Source organism: Tupaia chinensis, unplaced genomic scaffold, assembly GCF_000334495.1.
Source record: "Tupaia chinensis unplaced genomic scaffold, TupChi_1.0 Scaffold000609_1, whole genome shotgun sequence".
NCBI classification, from domain to species: Eukaryota; Metazoa; Chordata; class Mammalia; order Scandentia; family Tupaiidae; genus Tupaia; species Tupaia belangeri.
This window is the reverse complement of record NW_006160128.1, coordinates 132,947-143,003: the sequence shown is the minus strand read 5'-3', so window position 1 is coordinate 143,003 and position 10,057 is coordinate 132,947. Positions and strand designations below refer to the sequence as shown.

The 10,057-nt window shown below is 37.8% G+C and overlaps 1 pseudogene; it reads left to right on the top strand.

Moving 5' to 3' along the window:
* LOC102492485 (60S ribosomal protein L36-like) overlaps positions 1 to 6,822 on the top strand; it is a 23,225-nt pseudogene extending 16,403 nt beyond the window's left edge.
* The last annotated feature ends 3,235 nt before the right edge of the window (positions 6,823 to 10,057 follow it).

The window sequence follows — 10,057 nt, the reverse complement described above, 5'->3', positions numbered from 1 at the left end:
GCCCCCTATAGAGAAAACCTCTAAAAAAAAAAAAAAAAAAACCTACAGCTATAGAGCATGTTGTAAGTCTGAATTTCCATGTACTAATGGATGAACTAGGGCAGGTATTGAGCACTCAAAGATGAAAAACAGAGCAGTTGGACATAGTTTTGGTATACAGGCTCTCTACTCACACTTTCTGTGTCGGATTCCAGCTCCGTCCCTTCCTGGTGATGAAACTATGAGAATCAAATGAGAAAGGAAATACATACATTAGCTGTTGATGTTATCTGGTTTCTTCTCCAATTTCTACTGCCACTGCTATGGTTTAAATGTTTGACCACTTCAAAACTCATGTTGAAATTTAATTGCCATTGTGATGGTATCGGAAGATGGCACCTTTGAAAGGTATTTAGGTCATGAAGGCTCTGCCTTTACGAATGGACTGGTGCTCTTACAACAGGAATGGATCTGCCCTCTTGTGCTTGTGTTCTTATTTACCCCTTCTCTGTCCTTCTGCCATTTGATGCTTTCTGCCATGTTATGGCATAGCAAGAGGGTCCTCTTCCACATGTCACCACTTTAATATTGGACTTGCCAGTCTCTAGAACTGTGAGTCAATACATTTCTATTTATTATAAATTACCCAGTCTGTGGTATTCTGTTACACAGCACAAAATGGGCTAAGATACCTACCACACAGATTCTCCTTGTTTGGCCTCCTTTGGACAAGATGGATCACTTTTATTTTCTTTAGGCTTTCTCCCCAATTACTACCTCTTATAACTCTCTCTTCTTTCATACAATGTTGCTTCTGTCCCTTACCCAGCTTCCAGATCTCTAAATTTCAACTGAGGCTCAACGTGGTTATGCTGCTTGTTTTAAAAGGAAAGCAGCTCCTAGTACCCAACATATCAAATTCAACATGGCATCATTGTACTTGCAAGAGTCAGGTAACAATTATTTTAAAATTGATTGAAAAAGATTAATAAGATATTCTCTATGTATTAACAATGTGGAAGTCCAAACAAAATGAAAATGAAGCTAACTTTATTTAAACAAATATGAGGTTCTAGGTGGCTGTTGATGGCTATTACATAGGTTTCCCCATAAATAGTGCATATTGAACAGGCTTCTGATTCTAAGGAAGGCAGGATGGGAAAGGATGCCTTCTCTGAACTTAGCTGTAGAGCTACACAGCTGGGCAGCAGGCAATAGCAGCCGTTTTGCATCTGCTCTTTCACAGTCCAATGCCTGGCAGAATTTTATGGTCAATAGCAGTAAAAATCTGGCAATCAAACATTTTGAGGCCAGAAATTTAGTCACCAAACAATCTAGGGTATGGAGTGACTTGGGGAGGCCAGAAAGAAAAATGGTAGAAATAAAATTCACCCAATCACAGAGGTTTGGGAGAAGAAAAAACTTTGGGTCAAGATGAAAAGGAAAATTCAAAAATGAGAATAAGCACAGGGAAGGGAACATTGTGGAGAAAGACTATGTCTAAGACTTTATCAAATGAATGAGATGTAGTTCAGAAGAACCCCAAATTGTTACAATTGTCCCTTGGAATTAGTACAAGATGATATTAGAGATGTAGCAATAAGGAAGCATAGAGGCAGACCGACTGATTTCTCTGTAACTGAAAAATAAATATTTGCTTTGTTAGGGAAAGGAAAAAAAAAGAAGACTTGTTATTTAAAAAATTACATTAGAGATGTAGCAATAAGGAAGCATAGAGGCAGACCGACTGATTTCTCTGTAACTGAAAAATAAATATTTGCTTTGTTAGGGAAAGGAAAAAAAAAGAAGACTTGTTATTTAAAAAATTACATTAGAGATGTAGCAATAAGGAAGCATAGAGGCAGACCGACTGATTTCTCTGTAACTGAAAAATAAATATTTGCTTTGTTAGGGAAAGGAAAAAAAAAGAAGACTTGTTATTTAAAAAATTACATTAGAGATGTAGCAATAAGGAAGCATAGAGGCAGACCGACTGATTTCTCTGTAACTGAAAAATAAATATTTGCTTTGTTAGGGAAAGGAAAAAAAAAGAAGACTTGTTATTTAAAAAATTACATTAGAGATGTAGCAATAAGGAAGCATAGAGGCAGACCGACTGATTTCTCTGTAACTGAAAAATAAATATTTGCTTTGTTAGGGAAAGGAAAAAAAAAGAAGACTTGTTATTTAAAAAATTACATTAGAGATGTAGCAATAAGGAAGCATAGAGGCAGACCGACTGATTTCTCTGTAACTGAAAAATAAATATTTGCTTTGTTAGGGAAAGGAAAAAAAAAGAAGACTTGTTATTTAAAAAATTACATTAGAGATGTAGCAATAAGGAAGCATAGAGGCAGACCGACTGATTTCTCTGTAACTGAAAAATAAATATTTGCTTTGTTAGGGAAAGGAAAAAAAAAGAAGACTTGTTATTTAAAAAATTACATTAGAGATGTAGCAATAAGGAAGCATAGAGGCAGACCGACTGATTTCTCTGTAACTGAAAAATAAATATTTGCTTTGTTAGGGAAAGGAAAAAAAAAGAAGACTTGTTATTTAAAAAATTACATTAGAGATGTAGCAATAAGGAAGCATAGAGGCAGACCGACTGATTTCTCTGTAACTGAAAAATAAATATTTGCTTTGTTAGGGAAAGGAAAAAAAAAGAAGACTTGTTATTTAAAAAATTACATTAGAGATGTAGCAATAAGGAAGCATAGAGGCAGACCGACTGATTTCTCTGTAACTGAAAAATAAATATTTGCTTTGTTAGGGAAAGGAAAAAAAAAGAAGACTTGTTATTTAAAAAATTACATTAGAGATGTAGCAATAAGGAAGCATAGAGGCAGACCGACTGATTTCTCTGTAACTGAAAAATAAATATTTGCTTTGTTAGGGAAAGGAAAAAAAAAGAAGACTTGTTATTTAAAAAATTACATTAGAGATGTAGCAATAAGGAAGCATAGAGGCAGACCGACTGATTTCTCTGTAACTGAAAAATAAATATTTGCTTTGTTAGGGAAAGGAAAAAAAAAGAAGACTTGTTATTTAAAAAATTACATTAGAGATGTAGCAATAAGGAAGCATAGAGGCAGACCGACTGATTTCTCTGTAACTGAAAAATAAATATTTGCTTTGTTAGGGAAAGGAAAAAAAAAGAAGACTTGTTATTTAAAAAATTACATTAGAGATGTAGCAATAAGGAAGCATAGAGGCAGACCGACTGATTTCTCTGTAACTGAAAAATAAATATTTGCTTTGTTAGGGAAAGGAAAAAAAAAGAAGACTTGTTATTTAAAAAATTACATTAGAGATGTAGCAATAAGGAAGCATAGAGGCAGACCGACTGATTTCTCTGTAACTGAAAAATAAATATTTGCTTTGTTAGGGAAAGGAAAAAAAAAGAAGACTTGTTATTTAAAAAATTACATTAGAGATGTAGCAATAAGGAAGCATAGAGGCAGACCGACTGATTTCTCTGTAACTGAAAAATAAATATTTGCTTTGTTAGGGAAAGGAAAAAAAAAGAAGACTTGTTATTTAAAAAATTACATTAGAGATGTAGCAATAAGGAAGCATAGAGGCAGACCGACTGATTTCTCTGTAACTGAAAAATAAATATTTGCTTTGTTAGGGAAAGGAAAAAAAAAGAAGACTTGTTATTTAAAAAATTACATTAGAGATGTAGCAATAAGGAAGCATAGAGGCAGACCGACTGATTTCTCTGTAACTGAAAAATAAATATTTGCTTTGTTAGGGAAAGGAAAAAAAAAGAAGACTTGTTATTTAAAAAATTACATTAGAGATGTAGCAATAAGGAAGCATAGAGGCAGACCGACTGATTTCTCTGTAACTGAAAAATAAATATTTGCTTTGTTAGGGAAAGGAAAAAAAAAGAAGACTTGTTATTTAAGAAATTACACACACACTGAGGTCTAACTGTGGTGGCACAGACAGTAGGACACCTCTGTGAAATACTGGAGCCAGATAAAAACCCTGGGTTCAGATACTGGGCTGGTCTGAACACCCTGGGAACTCCCGTATGTTCCCACAATTATGCCTGGCTGGAAGGCCGGGGGATGGACTAAGGATTATGGCATCACAAGAACCTGTTGAAGGTACCCTTCCCCATCCCTGTCTCTCTTGCTTGAGAAAGGAATTTTTAAAATAAACATGTATGTGTGTATAACGTACTAAAAATGATTCTAATATTTACTGACATGCAGTTAATTAAAATCATAAGAGAAGAAAACACCAAAGGTCAACACACCTAATTCCGAATAAATTGTGTGATTCATTGGGGCCAGCAGATGGTGTAATGGTTACGTCGTTAGACTCCCATGTAGCCAACTGTGGTTTGAGTCCTTGACCTGGTGGCTTGAAACTCATCCCCGGCACATATGTATGTGTGCCCAAATCCCAAGAGGAGAATAAAGGAGAAGAGATTGCTGCGTGGCCATCCTCCCTGGAAGGTGACTTTTAATTTTCTATTTCTCTGTCTCTCTGGCCAGCGCACATGCCCTATAACAAAATAAACAAACAAACTCTCTAAAAAAAAGAGAGAGAGAAAGAAATTATATTGTTTATTATACCATCATATCAATGGGGATTATAAGCAGCAGGTCAATAAAATAATTGCCATTATTATTTTAAGTATTGGTAATCAGGCTAGTAAATACTTCTTCTTAATGAAGAACTAGGTAACAGTATAAAAGATTCAACCAGGATTCCCTAAAATATTGTCAGGAGTATCTGTTCATGTCAAAATTTTTTTTTTCTTTTTAAAAGAGACTTTTGCTATAGGGTGTGTGTACTTTCTGGAGACATACAGAGAGAGAAAGAAGAAGTGAGAAATCACCTTCCAGGGGGGATGGCCATTCTCCTCTTGGGATTTTGGGCATGTACAAACACGCTCCCTTTGTGAGTTTCAAGTCACCAGGTCTCAAACCGTGGTCGGCTGTGTGGGAGTCCAGCACCACAACCATGGCACCTGCTGGCCCCCAGAAGAACTTTCATACCTAACAAATTTATTTAGAAGAGAAACTTCCAGTTGAATACTTGCATTTTAATAGCCTAATCTCAAGATCAAGAGCTTCCTACCTGCATAGCATTCAGTGTACAACCCTGGAACTAGGCTACCTGAACTCAAGTCCTGGTTCTGTCCCTTATTTGTTGGAAGATTGCAGGCAAATTACTGAATCGCTGCACCTGTCTCTTCATCTATAACCTGAAGGTTAATGCTATCTACTGTAGAAGGCTGTTGTAAAGATGAAAGAGTTAAGATAGGCACACACCTCGGAACAATGGCCTAGGTAATGGCTGAGACAACAAGTAGTGTCATGGATTGAACAACTCAAGAAGCAACTCTCCTCCAGCCTCGCTGTCACCCATAGTCCCTAGGTGTTGTCAAAGATGCTCAAACATTCGCGCCCTGGCAGGCTATGCACAATTTAACTGGCAGATCTTCCAGGAAGTATTCCAGAAGTCAGGAGGACCCTGATGCAAGGCTGAAAGGAACCTCCTTAACCTGATTCTAAAGTTCGGTGGTCCCCGTGGACCCTACAGTACTCTGAAAGCCAAGACACAGTCAAAGTAGCAGGGCAGGTGAGTCTTGGGCCTTAGCTGAAAATAAGCTGGGAGATACTCCATTGTGACCATGTGGGGAACAAAGATGGCAAGGACCCTGTTCCAGATCTAATGGCCTTCCATGTGGGGAACAGACATGGGGAGGACAGTGTTCTGTATCTAATGGCCTAGAGGGTTGAGCTGCTCATCAACCAAAAGCCAGCAGAGAAACCAAGGAGTGACAAATAGCTGTTGGCCACTGGATCCTCTCTTAGATGCACAGTCTTCAGCAAACAGTCGCCAGGAAGCATCAAGAGAAAGAATGGAGGAGAGATGGGCACCGAAAGCCTTAGCATTTGCCCCTGGAGAGACAAATCTGAATTAAGCTAATTGGCTAAGTTTTCAATCTGAATCAAGTTATTCTTCAATGGCAAAATTGTTTTTCCAACCGTCAGCAAAAATATAGGTGTAAGAAAAGGTTGAGCTTAGTCTTAAGAAAAGAAAAGCTGCCACTGCAGCACTTCTCAGAGGTTCTTTCATCATCAGAATGAGAGCATCATTTCATTTTTCCCAGGACAGTCCTGCTCAGCTGTTGTCCCAGCATTATCAATAGCATTCTTAACAGAGTTCTGATTTGGATGATTTATAAGATCACCCTCCTCACAGCCTGCTCAATTTCAAATGCTTTGTCCAGTTTTTCTAAGAGTGTCATTGAGGTTTACACCACTAAATAGTAAGTATCAAAATGGAGCTGAGCAGAAAATGCAGTGCAGAGGCCCAGCCTTGAGGTACAGTCAGTAGAAAACTGAACTACAGTGCTGGAAGCCACATGGTCAACTATGGTTTGGATTCCTGGGCAAACCCAAACCCATATTGGGTGTGCTCGTGGACCCAAGTTTTGAAAAGTTGGAAGAATGGGGAAAGGAGATCATGGCTTTATGAGACTCTACTGGGGCTGTTCCTCTTCCTTTCTCTGTTTCTCTGCTCAGGGTGTACATGCTACCATGAATAATATAAACAAACTTAAACAACAACAAAAAAGAAAATGTGGCACAGAGCAGAGGTGAGCTCTCAGAAGCAAGCAAAATGCTGAAAACAAAGAGCTGGGGTGTCTCCTGGTGGGGGTGGGGAGGTTTGAAGAAAAGCTCCCCCTGGTATGTAGCCTTAGGTGAATTACTTGAACTAAACTAAATACATGAAGAGACGAATTCTGTAGGTAATTTGTTTTTATTTTTCCCAGGATGCAGAGTTGCCCATGGAATGACCACGATCAAGTGATGCTCATGGAGATTACCAGAGTGGCTGAGAGACAGTCCAAGGCCAGTCAGGGGACAGTCAGGTAAACAACTGACTCTGGCTGCTGTGCCCAGGGATGGACACAGACAGTCCCTTTGAAATGAGATGAATAGGAAGAGGGGGATGTGACTGACAGAGTTTGCGAATCAGCTGGTTCCAGGGCAATGAGTCAGTCCCCTGCCCAAGGGTGACACCTAAACTGTGGCTTATGAGACCTTAGACAATTGCACTATCAAGGGTGACCAGAATGGGCCACAGAGCAGTGGAGCATCCAGACCTACTGAGTTGTATGAGACTACGGGAGCCTGGCAGTGGGGACAGATAGCAAAAGACAGAGAATCCAGTCCCAGTAATAAGTGTGATTAAGGTCTTCATCAAGTTTAGTTTGATGTTCGAAAAAAATGTAGGTAATTTTTTTTTCTTAACACTTGGTACAGGAGAGTACACATTGATTCCACAAAAAGGGAATAGCTCAAGTAATTGAAATATACAAAAAAAAAAACACCCGAGTCTGGCTCCGCCATGGTGGTGCAGGTGGTAGGTACTGTCGCTTGAGGCTGAAGCCATTTTTGATGAGCAGGTATGGATCCTAAACCAACCTGAACACAGCAGGCACAACAGGGTACACCTCTAATCCTGGCTGCCTGGGAGGCTGGGGTGAGAGGATTGCAGCATGGTGAGACTATGAGAGGTACTCCTTTCTCTACAACAATTAAATTAAAATTTTAAAACAGTTTCAAATGTATCAACAGTTTAACTCAGTTCTTCAAATTAGAGCTATAAAACAACACTTGAAATGATGAGTTCAAGTTTTGCTTCTTATTTTTCTATCCTCCTTCCAGGGGTGCTGTCATGGGCCATGTGTTCAGGAAAGAGGGAAACCAAGGTTAAAATACATTGGCAACAGAACAAGAGAGCTGGACGATTGGCAAGCCAATGTCTGAATTACCAAAAGCAGGCTAATATTAAGATGCTTTCATGCTGGGTCCAGCAGATGGTGTAATGACTACGTCGCTGGACCCCCATGTAGTCGACCAGTTTGAGTCCCAGACCTAGTGGCTTAAACTCGTGCCCAAGATCCCGAGAGGAGAAGGGAGGAGAAGGCATTGTGGCGTGGCCATCACCCCTTGGGGGGGGGTGATTTCTCGCTTTCTGTCTCTCTGTCTCTCTCTGTCTTTCTGGCAAGCGCACATGCCCTATAGCAAAAGTCTCTCTCAAAAAAAAAAAAAAAAAAGATGCTTTCATGCTAATATACATGTAGGAACAAGGCAATATTGCCATAGCACTACTTCTGAATGGGCTTATTTTTCTGCTTTAAAGCTTTGTTTTCTGAATTAAAAATCCCTTTTAAATGATATTATTGTTAATATTAAATGAAGTACCATTGCCGTAAGATCCTCTTATATAATTTTTTTAATATCAAATAGTTTCTGAGTCTGTGAAGAATAGAATTTTGGCTGTTGAATAGCTATAGAGGTAGCATGACTTGTCAAGAAACTCAAAGAGTTCATTTTCAGCAGAAACAAAGACCGTATTTTTGGTTATAACCTTTTAGGAAAAGTGCTATGGATGTATTAGTCATATTTTACTTTAGTGGCCAATAGGGAAAAACATTGGCGTGAGAAGAAAATGGCTCATGCCCGTGTGAAAGACTTCCACGTTCATGTTAGTATGTTAAATATCTAATTTTTTTTTTTTTTACTCTTTTTAAAAGTATTTGCTAGTTTATGAAAGACTTCCATGTTCATGTTAGTGTGTTAAATATCTAATTTTTTTTTTGTTTTTACTCTTTTTAAAAGTATTTGCTAGTTTCTTACTTGGAATTTTCCCAAGTAAGAAATTATTTGAGTTGAAGGTTAATCTTATAGTACTTTTTTAGTGCTTTCTCATCATCTTAAGATTATCGTGCAATTTATACAGAAAAAAATTTATAAAGTCTACAGGAAGGTTTAGTTTTTAAAGGAGAAACAAGTTTTTGGTAGCTGAATGTGTCAGTAATAAATCATTTTTGGGCCAGTCCCATAACCTAATGATTATGGAGGTGGATCCCATGCTTCTGACTGTGGGGTTCGAACATTGGACCAGGTGGCTTAAGAAACATGTCAGGTACATGCACATGCATGTTCCAAATCCCAGTGTGATGGAAAAATGGAAGAAGAGATCATGGTGTGACCTATTAGGGAATGCTCTTTTCTTTACTCTCTTTCCATCTCTTTCTGATGTACTCATGCATTCTCTGGCAATTTTTAAAAAAACTTTCAAAAATCATTTTTGAGAGACATTTCAGAAAATAATTGTTAATACTTGTCATTAAGTAATTTATGAAAAAAATAACATATCTTTATGTAAGTAAACTATTTGAATTATGTCAGGGGACCATGCCACCCACATTTTCAGTCATACCCATGATATGTAAGAATTTACGAGTGGGGCCCCTATTATGAATTGTTTCTGGGACAAAGGAAAAGAGGAGGTTTTTTTTTCCCCCAAGCATTTGTGTAATTAATACTTCGTCATGTTTGGCAATGCCAGCTATTTAGTTTTCGAAATGCCCTTTCTAACTGAGGACTCCTGACTTTGACGAGGGCTCCTTTGTAGAGCTGAGTCTCCTCTGAGTATCTACTAAATTGAGGACTCTCAGCATCAACCAACGAGGAGGCGTGGAGAAGTCTGTGGAAAAATGGAATTACAGTACAAGGTTATTCTGGTATAAAACAGTTTTGAAATCGATGCTTGTTTTTTTTTGTATGACTTTTTAAATGAACTTTTAGAGAAGTAGGCTGGCAAAGACCACAGCAAACTGGTCGTGAGGAGAGAAACCTTGTATATGAAGCAAGGTGAAAAGGGTTTCGACTCATTGCGTTCCAGTCTCTGGTCTGTAGAGTAATTTTTGATGGAAGTGAAGTTAAAGATGAGTGTGCTGACTCGCTCACTAACCTCATTTAGCCTTTGCTCTGTCAGCATAAAGCACAGAAAGTCCTCATTATCCAAGAATAATTGGTACCAGAAAAGAACCATGTAAGAGTGAATCCGCACAAAATGAGAACCAATACTTAATAGTAAATAGAAAATAAAAAAGAAAGTTTGATTAAGATCTTATCATGAAAGGTGAAGTTAAAATGATGAAAATTTGTTTTATATTGCATTAAAATTTTTAGGCTATCATTATATATATGTATGTATATATATATATATATATATATATATATATATAGTT